The 7,137-nt window shown below is 64.5% G+C and overlaps 1 long non-coding RNA gene across 1 annotated transcript; it reads left to right on the forward strand.

Annotated features, from left to right (window-relative positions):
- Positions 1-2,072: 2,072 nt before the first annotated feature.
- On the forward strand, positions 2,073-3,314 carry LOC149521473 (uncharacterized). Its single transcript, XR_016347881.1, has 3 exons — positions 2,073-2,196; positions 2,748-2,815; positions 3,215-3,314. It is a non-coding gene; the product is annotated as an uncharacterized LOC149521473 (long non-coding RNA).
- The last annotated feature ends 3,823 nt before the right edge of the window (positions 3,315-7,137 follow it).

Below are 7,137 nucleotides of genomic sequence, written 5' to 3' on the forward strand. Positions count from 1 at the left end.
GTGCAAAAACTTGTGGCGCGTCTACACTGCACGTGAATTCTTGTGCAAGTAAATTTGCAGTAAAGCATCAGAAAAGAGGGCTTCTTGCACAGGAGTTATTCCTCTCCCCACGAGGAATAAGCCCCTTTTGTGCAAGAGCTGTTGTGCAAGAAGGCAGCATGGACGGGCACCAGGGGCTTCTTGAGCAAGACACTTTTATGGCTAAAATGGTCATCAGAGCTTTCTTGCACGAGAAAGCGTTCACAATGCCATGGACACTCTTGTGCAAAAGCACATGGCAGGGTGGAGGTGCTCTTGCACGAGACCTTTTGCGCAAGAACTCCGGTGTGAAACAGTTCTTGTGCAAGAAGCCTGCAGTGTAGGGCAGGGAGCAGCCTATGGGGCTACTGGAGCTGCTGGCTGCAGGATGCCCAGTCAGGGAGTGGGGGGGACCCCTAGGAATGGCTCCAACTTCCCAGAGGGGTGGCCAGAGGCAGGACATTTGCCTGGCAGGGTGAGGTGGGGGGGGCAGTGACCTCACAGGGGCTTTGGGCAGCCCTCAGCAGATCAGGCAAAGGGCAGGTGGGGAGGTGGTGACCTCACAGAGGAACCCACATCTCAGGCTGAGAAAAGGGGGGGGCGGGCCCAGGGGACTTTGGAGACCCCCGGTTGCTTTAGCTCTGGTGCGTCTCCTGCTCACAGTTGCTTTGTCCTCTGTGAGTTCCACATCCGGACAGCGTTTTGCAGAAGGTAAGAGCCCCCAGGGGTTTGGATCCCGCCCGGGGCCGGCTGGGTTCCAGGCAGGCCCAGCCCTCGGTCAAGGGCCAGAAGTGCCTGTGCAAGACCGAGCCGATAAGCAAGGGGCCATTTGGGGGCTGGGGGCAGTCGCTCTGGGGAGCTGGAACCCCTGGATTTCGCTCTGCAGGCTGCGCCCCAAGCTCCCCTTTGCTCCCCTCATTTGCAGCATGGCCAAACACATCAGGCTGTGGTTCCGGAAAGCCCTGAAGATGGCCCCAGGGCCGGTGGGAAGCAGCTCCTCCGTCCCCGCGGGCGGGGAAGCTGAATCCCACCAGCTCGGGGCGACTCGCCCACCGGCCAGGCCCCTCCGGACCTGGCTCCAGAGGCGGCTGGGAAGGCGGGACCCAGCCCAGCGGGGCAGCCGGGTAGGGTGGCTCTGGGGCCTCCTCTGTGGAGAGAAACACCTGCCCCAGGAGCCCAGCCCCCATTACCACCAGGGGGCATCGCCCTGCCCGGCCCCCGGGGACCTGCCAGTCTCCGGGAGCCCCCAGCCTCTCCGCACCAGCCCCTGCAGCTGTGGGTCCAGCTCAGTGAGCAGCAGCGCCTGGGCCTCCAGCTGCAGCCGGGCCACCTCCTGCAGCCGCTCAGACCCAGGTGAGGGGCCGTGAACATGCTGGGCCCAGGGGCTCACCCAGTACACGGGGGGGCAGCCCCAGTGTCTGCCCCGCAGCCAGGGCAATGGATGGGGGCGGGAGCTGCTGCTTGGCTCTCTTGTTCCTGGCGGGGGCTCTGCTGAGGGCGTTGGCAGATGTGAGGGTGGAAGGGGGATGGGTCCCTGCGAGGGGCGTGTGGGGCCCAACCTGCCCTGGGTCCCTGACATGGGGGCGCGTGACCCCTGCTGGCCGCTGGAGTCACCCTGGTCCCTTCCCTCCCGCACAGAGCCCCCCTGCGCCTCGGCGGAGCTCTGCCAGGAGCGGATGGACTCCCGGGTGGAGGAAGGGGCCATCTATGATATTGAAGAGCAGCTCCACACCCGGGACACGGTAGGAACCTTCTCCACACGGGGGGGACCCGAGATTGTCCGGCCCCTTCCCAGCACGTCCCCCCCTCCGGGAGGGGCTTGTCCCTGGGGATCCCCCTGGGGCCCCTTCTCCTGCATGACCTGGGCCCCCCAAGCTGAGGTCTCTTGTCATGCACCAGCTGGGCCCCCACAAGCCTGAGGAAGCAGTTGGGGGGGGGAGTGTGGGTGCTTGGACAACCGGCAGCTCCCACCTCCACTCCTGGGAGGCCTGAGCCCTGCAGCTGTCCGTGGGGGGCAGGCAGGCCCCAGGCTCACAGACTCTCTCTGGGGTGCAGAGCCCAGCCGCCCTGCAGCGGTTCCTCCTGGCCGTCCCCCCCGCCTGCCTCGCCGCCCTCCAAAGGGGCGAGGACACCCTGGCGCCGCGCTGCTGCAAGGACACCATGATGGCCAGGATCGTGGTGAGCGAGTCGCGGCGGCCGGGAGGAGGGGAGGGGATACGTGGGGTGGACAGGGGTCTGCCTGGGCCATGGCGGCGGGTGGGGGTGCTGGAAATGGGATGGGTGGGGCCAGGAGTGCTGGAGGGGGAGGGGGAGGTGGACATGGGGAGGGTGGGTGGGGATGCTGGAGGAGGGAGGGACACAGAAATGGGGCAGGTCTGGGGTGCTGGACAGGGAGGGGGATTCGGAACAGGGAGGGGTCTCCCCGGGCCATGGGGGGGAGCTGGAAGGTTAGCAGAGCGGGCTGCTGAGGATGCGCCTGGGGAGCAGGGAGGAGGAGGTTCAGAGGCTGGTCACCAGGGCAGTGAGGGGCAGGAGACGGCCTGGGGACAAGGATTGAGCTGGTCCCGGTTTGGGAGGGGGGTGCTGGGAGGGGCCCTGTGCCGGGCAGGGGGGCTACAGGCCAGCGGGAGGCAGTGGGGTTGGATCCTGCTGGGTGGGGGCGCTGGCCGTGTGAGCGTCTCTTGGGGGCCCCAGCCTCACACGCCCCTTTGTCTCCTTGGGTCTCACAGGAGATCATGGAGGACTCCCCCACCCCACTGGTCTTGGCCGACTGCCTCAACGCCGCCTGCAGCCTCAGGTACCGACCCCCCCCCGCCGACTCCCCCCCAGAGCAGATCCCCTGACCAGGGAGTGGGAAAGTCTCTGTCTCCTGGGCTATGTCTAGACTGCAAGCCTCTTTCGAAAGAGAGCACCCAGTGAGTCTGGATGCTCTCTTTCGAAGAAGCCCTAGTTCCATTCAAGAACGCCTTCGTTCGAAAGAAGCACTTTCCAAAGAAGGCGTTCTTCCTCGTGAAATGAGGTTTACCGCCGTGGAAAGAAAAGCCGCGTTCTTTCGATTTAATTTCGAAAGAACGCGACTGCAGTCTAGACGCAGGTGATGTTTTTTCGGAAAAAGGCTACTTTTCCCGAAAAACCCCCTGAGTCTGGACACAGCCCTGCTGCTGAATGAACAGTCTCTGCCCCTCTCTCCTGCCAGCACCTTGCAGCCTCCCCTCCAGGCCCAGCTCCTGAGCCCCCTGCTGAGGGCGGCCGTGGGACAGACTGTGTCTGGGGACTGGCAGCAGGAGCCCATCCACACACAGGTACGTCCCTCCGGGCCCTGCTCCCGGGCTGGGCTGGAGCTCCAGAGAGGAGTGGGGGTGGGGGCAGAGGGAGAGAAGAAGCTGCAGGTTTGGATCCTTCCCTCCAGGTTTCCCGTTGCTCTCCCTGGGGGCCCGTCCCTTCCATGCCCAGCCTGGGCTCCTCCCTGCTCTGCGAGGCGGCTCAGACCCTGCTCAAGGCTGCACCCCGGGGCCAGCGGGTGGCCTGGATTCCCCAACCCCCCTCTGACCCAGGGCTCCCCCTTGTCTTGCAGCAGTTCATCCGGGCCCTTCCCGTCGACCTCCAGGCCCTACTGGCAAGCCTCCTCGCCGAGTCCCCAGACACCGCCAGGCTGCAGCTGATCATGGAGGTGAGCCCCGTGGGGGGGCCGGGGCCATTGGCCCTGCTTCCTCGGGGGGCCGAGAGAGGAGCTGTGTCAGTGGCTGGGGGTGGGGGCACAGTCTGAGAGGAGCCCCAGGCTCTGCCCAGAACCGGCGCCTCCCTACGGGTCCTGACCTGCCTCTTTCCCCCCCAGCACCTGAGCCCGTGGCTGGAGTCCCGCCTGCCCCAGGAGCGAGCCAGGGCCCTTGGCAGCACCACGGCCCTGCTGGGAGTCGCCACCACCCTCCCGGGGTTTGAGGTAAGTGACCTCGGAGCCGGGGGGTCTGGGGCTGCAGGGCGCGGGGCTGGGAGCGTCCCCGGGAGGCAGAGCTGGGAATGGGCCGGGAATGGGCCGCGTTCTCCTTTCCCCGGGGAGGGGGACCCTGGGCCTTTCCGGGGGGCACCTGAGCCCCAGACTGGGGAGTGGCCGTCAGTGGATCCCCTTGTTCCACCCCCGGAGTGACCCTTCAGTCGGGGCCATTGCTCAGGGTTGTCTCCTCGCAAGGCCGGCCCCGCCCCGCCCCGCCCCGCCCCGGGAGGTGTCTCTGTCCGTCCCCGAGCTCAGAACCGCCTCGGCGGCCGTTAGCATGGGACGTGCAGCCCCAGGATGCTGAGGGACCCCCCCTCTTCTCTCCCCTCAGAACTCCGCCGACTGGCCGAGGATGGGTCACCACGTGGCCCAGCTGGGCCTTTTTATTTCGGACCCATCCGAAGACGTCAGCCGGCTGGCCCGGAAGGGGGTGCACAGCCTGTACCGACTCCTCCTGCACCACAGGGGTAAGGAACCCAGCCGGGACCTGGGCCCCAGGGACACCCTGAGGGTGCCGGCGGCGGGGGGAGGGGACCCAGCCCTTTTCCCCCAGACTGGCCCAAGGGGGGATGCGTCCCTCTGTGTTCCCCTTCTGCCCCCTGTGCCCCTCCATTTGCCCAGGGATGCCTGCAGGGACCCGTGGGAGGGGAAGGGCTCAGACCTGCCAGCAGAATCACCCTGGTTTGTCTCTTGCAGGCCTCAACATCCACCAGGCAGAGGACCTGTGGTGCAGGCACTACTATAAGGAGAGATGGGTCCTGGCGCACAGCAACACCGTGCGGGTGGGAGAGGTAAGGACGCGCTGCCAGGGCAGGGCAGGGCTCGGGGGTGGGGCTGGCTGGGGCCCTCGTGCGGGTAGGACGCGGGGTGGGAGCGGGGAGTCGCTGATCGAATGGTCGATGCATTTTCCCTCGACTATTCGAGCCGTGGACAGGGCGGCGCTGCCCCTTTGTGACGCTGTCCCGGCGTTTCAAAGGGGCGGCGCTTCCTAGGGGCAGCGCCGCACCTTGCCCCGGATCTCCCGTAGGAGGGGAAGCAGGGCGGGACGGGGGGCAACACTTTTTGATGGAGGTCGCTCCAAGATGTTGGCCAGTGGCCTAGGGCTGCTCTGTTGTGCGGAGGGGGGTGAGGTCTGGGAGGGTCTTGGGGGCAGGAGGAAGGTGTGACCTGGGGCAGGGGTTAGGGTGCAGGGTGAGGAGAGCGTCTGGGTGCAGGGTCTGGAAGGGAGTTTGCAGAAGGAGGAAGCTGTTTTAGCCCCAGGAGTTGGGGCCGGGCTCTGGGCCGTCAGCTGAAACCTCCCGTGCTCTTGATTTCAGGTCTTTGGGCAGCTCTTCACGCCAGAGCAGGAGAACTGCTTTTTAGACAAGGCTCTGCTCGCTGCCCGCTCCCCCCTGAGGCGCCCCAGCCAGCCCGGGCTGGTCCTGGCCCACGCCCTGCATGGGCAGGCCCATCAGCTCCTGGGATACATGGTGAGCAGCCGGAGCAGATGCAGGAGAGCGGGGCAGGGCCAGGGTCTCCTTCCCATCCCCTCAGGGAGTCCCCCGCCCCTTTCCTCATGCTGCCCCCACCCCACGTCCCTGCTGGGTGGGTCAGAAGCTCACCCTGCGGGCCTGACGGGGGTGACCAGAGAGCAGAACAAGTCTCAGCGCAGGGGGGAGGAGGGTGGAAATGCTGGGGGGGCCCAGTACCCCTGAGTCCCCAGGGATGAATGTGACGGATTCTGCTTCCCTTGCAGCAGGAAGACAGCCAGTGAGAGCACAAGGAGCTGAGGAGCCAGCAGCTGCGTCCCCCTCCCCCCAACCCTCCCAATTGTATAGAATGTATTTAAATTCGGATTAAATAACGTTTCAAAAAACATTTGGATCAGGCTTTGTCAATAATTTTTAATGGGGGGGGGGCATTTTGGCAAGTGGTCAAGGGCCACATTTCTACCGAGGAGTTTGGGGTCTGGGACGGGGCGGTTGGGTGCAGAAGAGAGCTGAGGGGAGGAGCCTGGGTGCGCACCGTCCATTGCATCATCACGCGGCGCCATTGTGCTACTGCTGGAGCTTGGGTGACTGGTTTAATTTGAATGTTTACACAGATTAGGTGTTTTAACTTTAGGAAACTTCATTTTCAATAAGGTAAAATGTTAATTTCTGTCTACCACAAAGGGTTTCAAAGTTTTCTTTCTTAAAGGCAGGGATGAGGAACCTTTTTTGTCTCCAGGGCCACTGACCCCCAGAAAAACCAGTTGGGGACCACACACGAGAAAAGCAAAATACAAAAACCCTTCTTCCAAAACCCACAAGCCTCACTGAGGTGAGGGGAAGGGACAGGGAGGACTGAGGTTCGGGGATCCCTCATTTTTGGCCCCCCCTCAGATTGAGAGGGACCCGCAAATGCCACTCTCCCTGGAACCCAGGAGAGTTAATCTGTGCTGGGGCTGGAGTGCCAGGGGAGTGAGATGTCTCAGTCGGGGCCACATTCGTGAGGCTTGGGGGGGGTTGGAGGCGCCAGGGACGCATTCAGATAGAGCAGGGGAGCCGGCAGGGACCCTGAGAGGAGAAGTGGGAGTGAGAGCCCAGCCGGGGAGACACAAGGAAACCAGAGTCAGTCTAGTATCTCTCAGGCAGCTGGGGTAGACACCCCCCACCCCAAACCCCAGCCTCCTGTTGGATCCTCCTCCCACAGTCTGCACCCAAACTCCCATCGCTGCCCTGAACCTGTCCCAGAGCCTGCAACCCGCAGCCTCTCCCGCGCCCCACTCCCCAGCCATCCTGCACCGTAACCCCAGCCTCAGGCCAGCGAACCTGAGTGAGGGTGGGGGAGCCCAAGCAGCAGAGGGAGGGGGGAGTGGAATGAGTGGGGGCGTGGCCTCAGAACAGGGGCAGGGGTAGGTGCGGGGAAGGGGGCGGGGCAATGGTAGTGGCCTCTAATGCCCACACCCCTCCCTTCAGCATCGCTTATGTCCCATGTCCGCCCCCTCCTGAGCCCACAGCCGGTGCCAAGGCCTCGTGCCCAGGGCGGGGTCGCCCCTGTGAGCTGCCAGCCATACTGGGGAGAGGCGAGAGGGTCTGGGCTGCTGTGTCCGTTGCTGGCTCCTGTCAGGCCTTTGCACCAAGTCCTGGTGCAGCCTGAGCAAACCT

Source organism: Pelodiscus sinensis, chromosome 26, assembly GCF_052426305.1.
Source record: "Pelodiscus sinensis isolate ZL-2025 chromosome 26, ASM5242630v1, whole genome shotgun sequence".
In the NCBI taxonomy this organism is placed as follows: Eukaryota; Metazoa; Chordata; order Testudines; family Trionychidae; genus Pelodiscus; species Pelodiscus sinensis.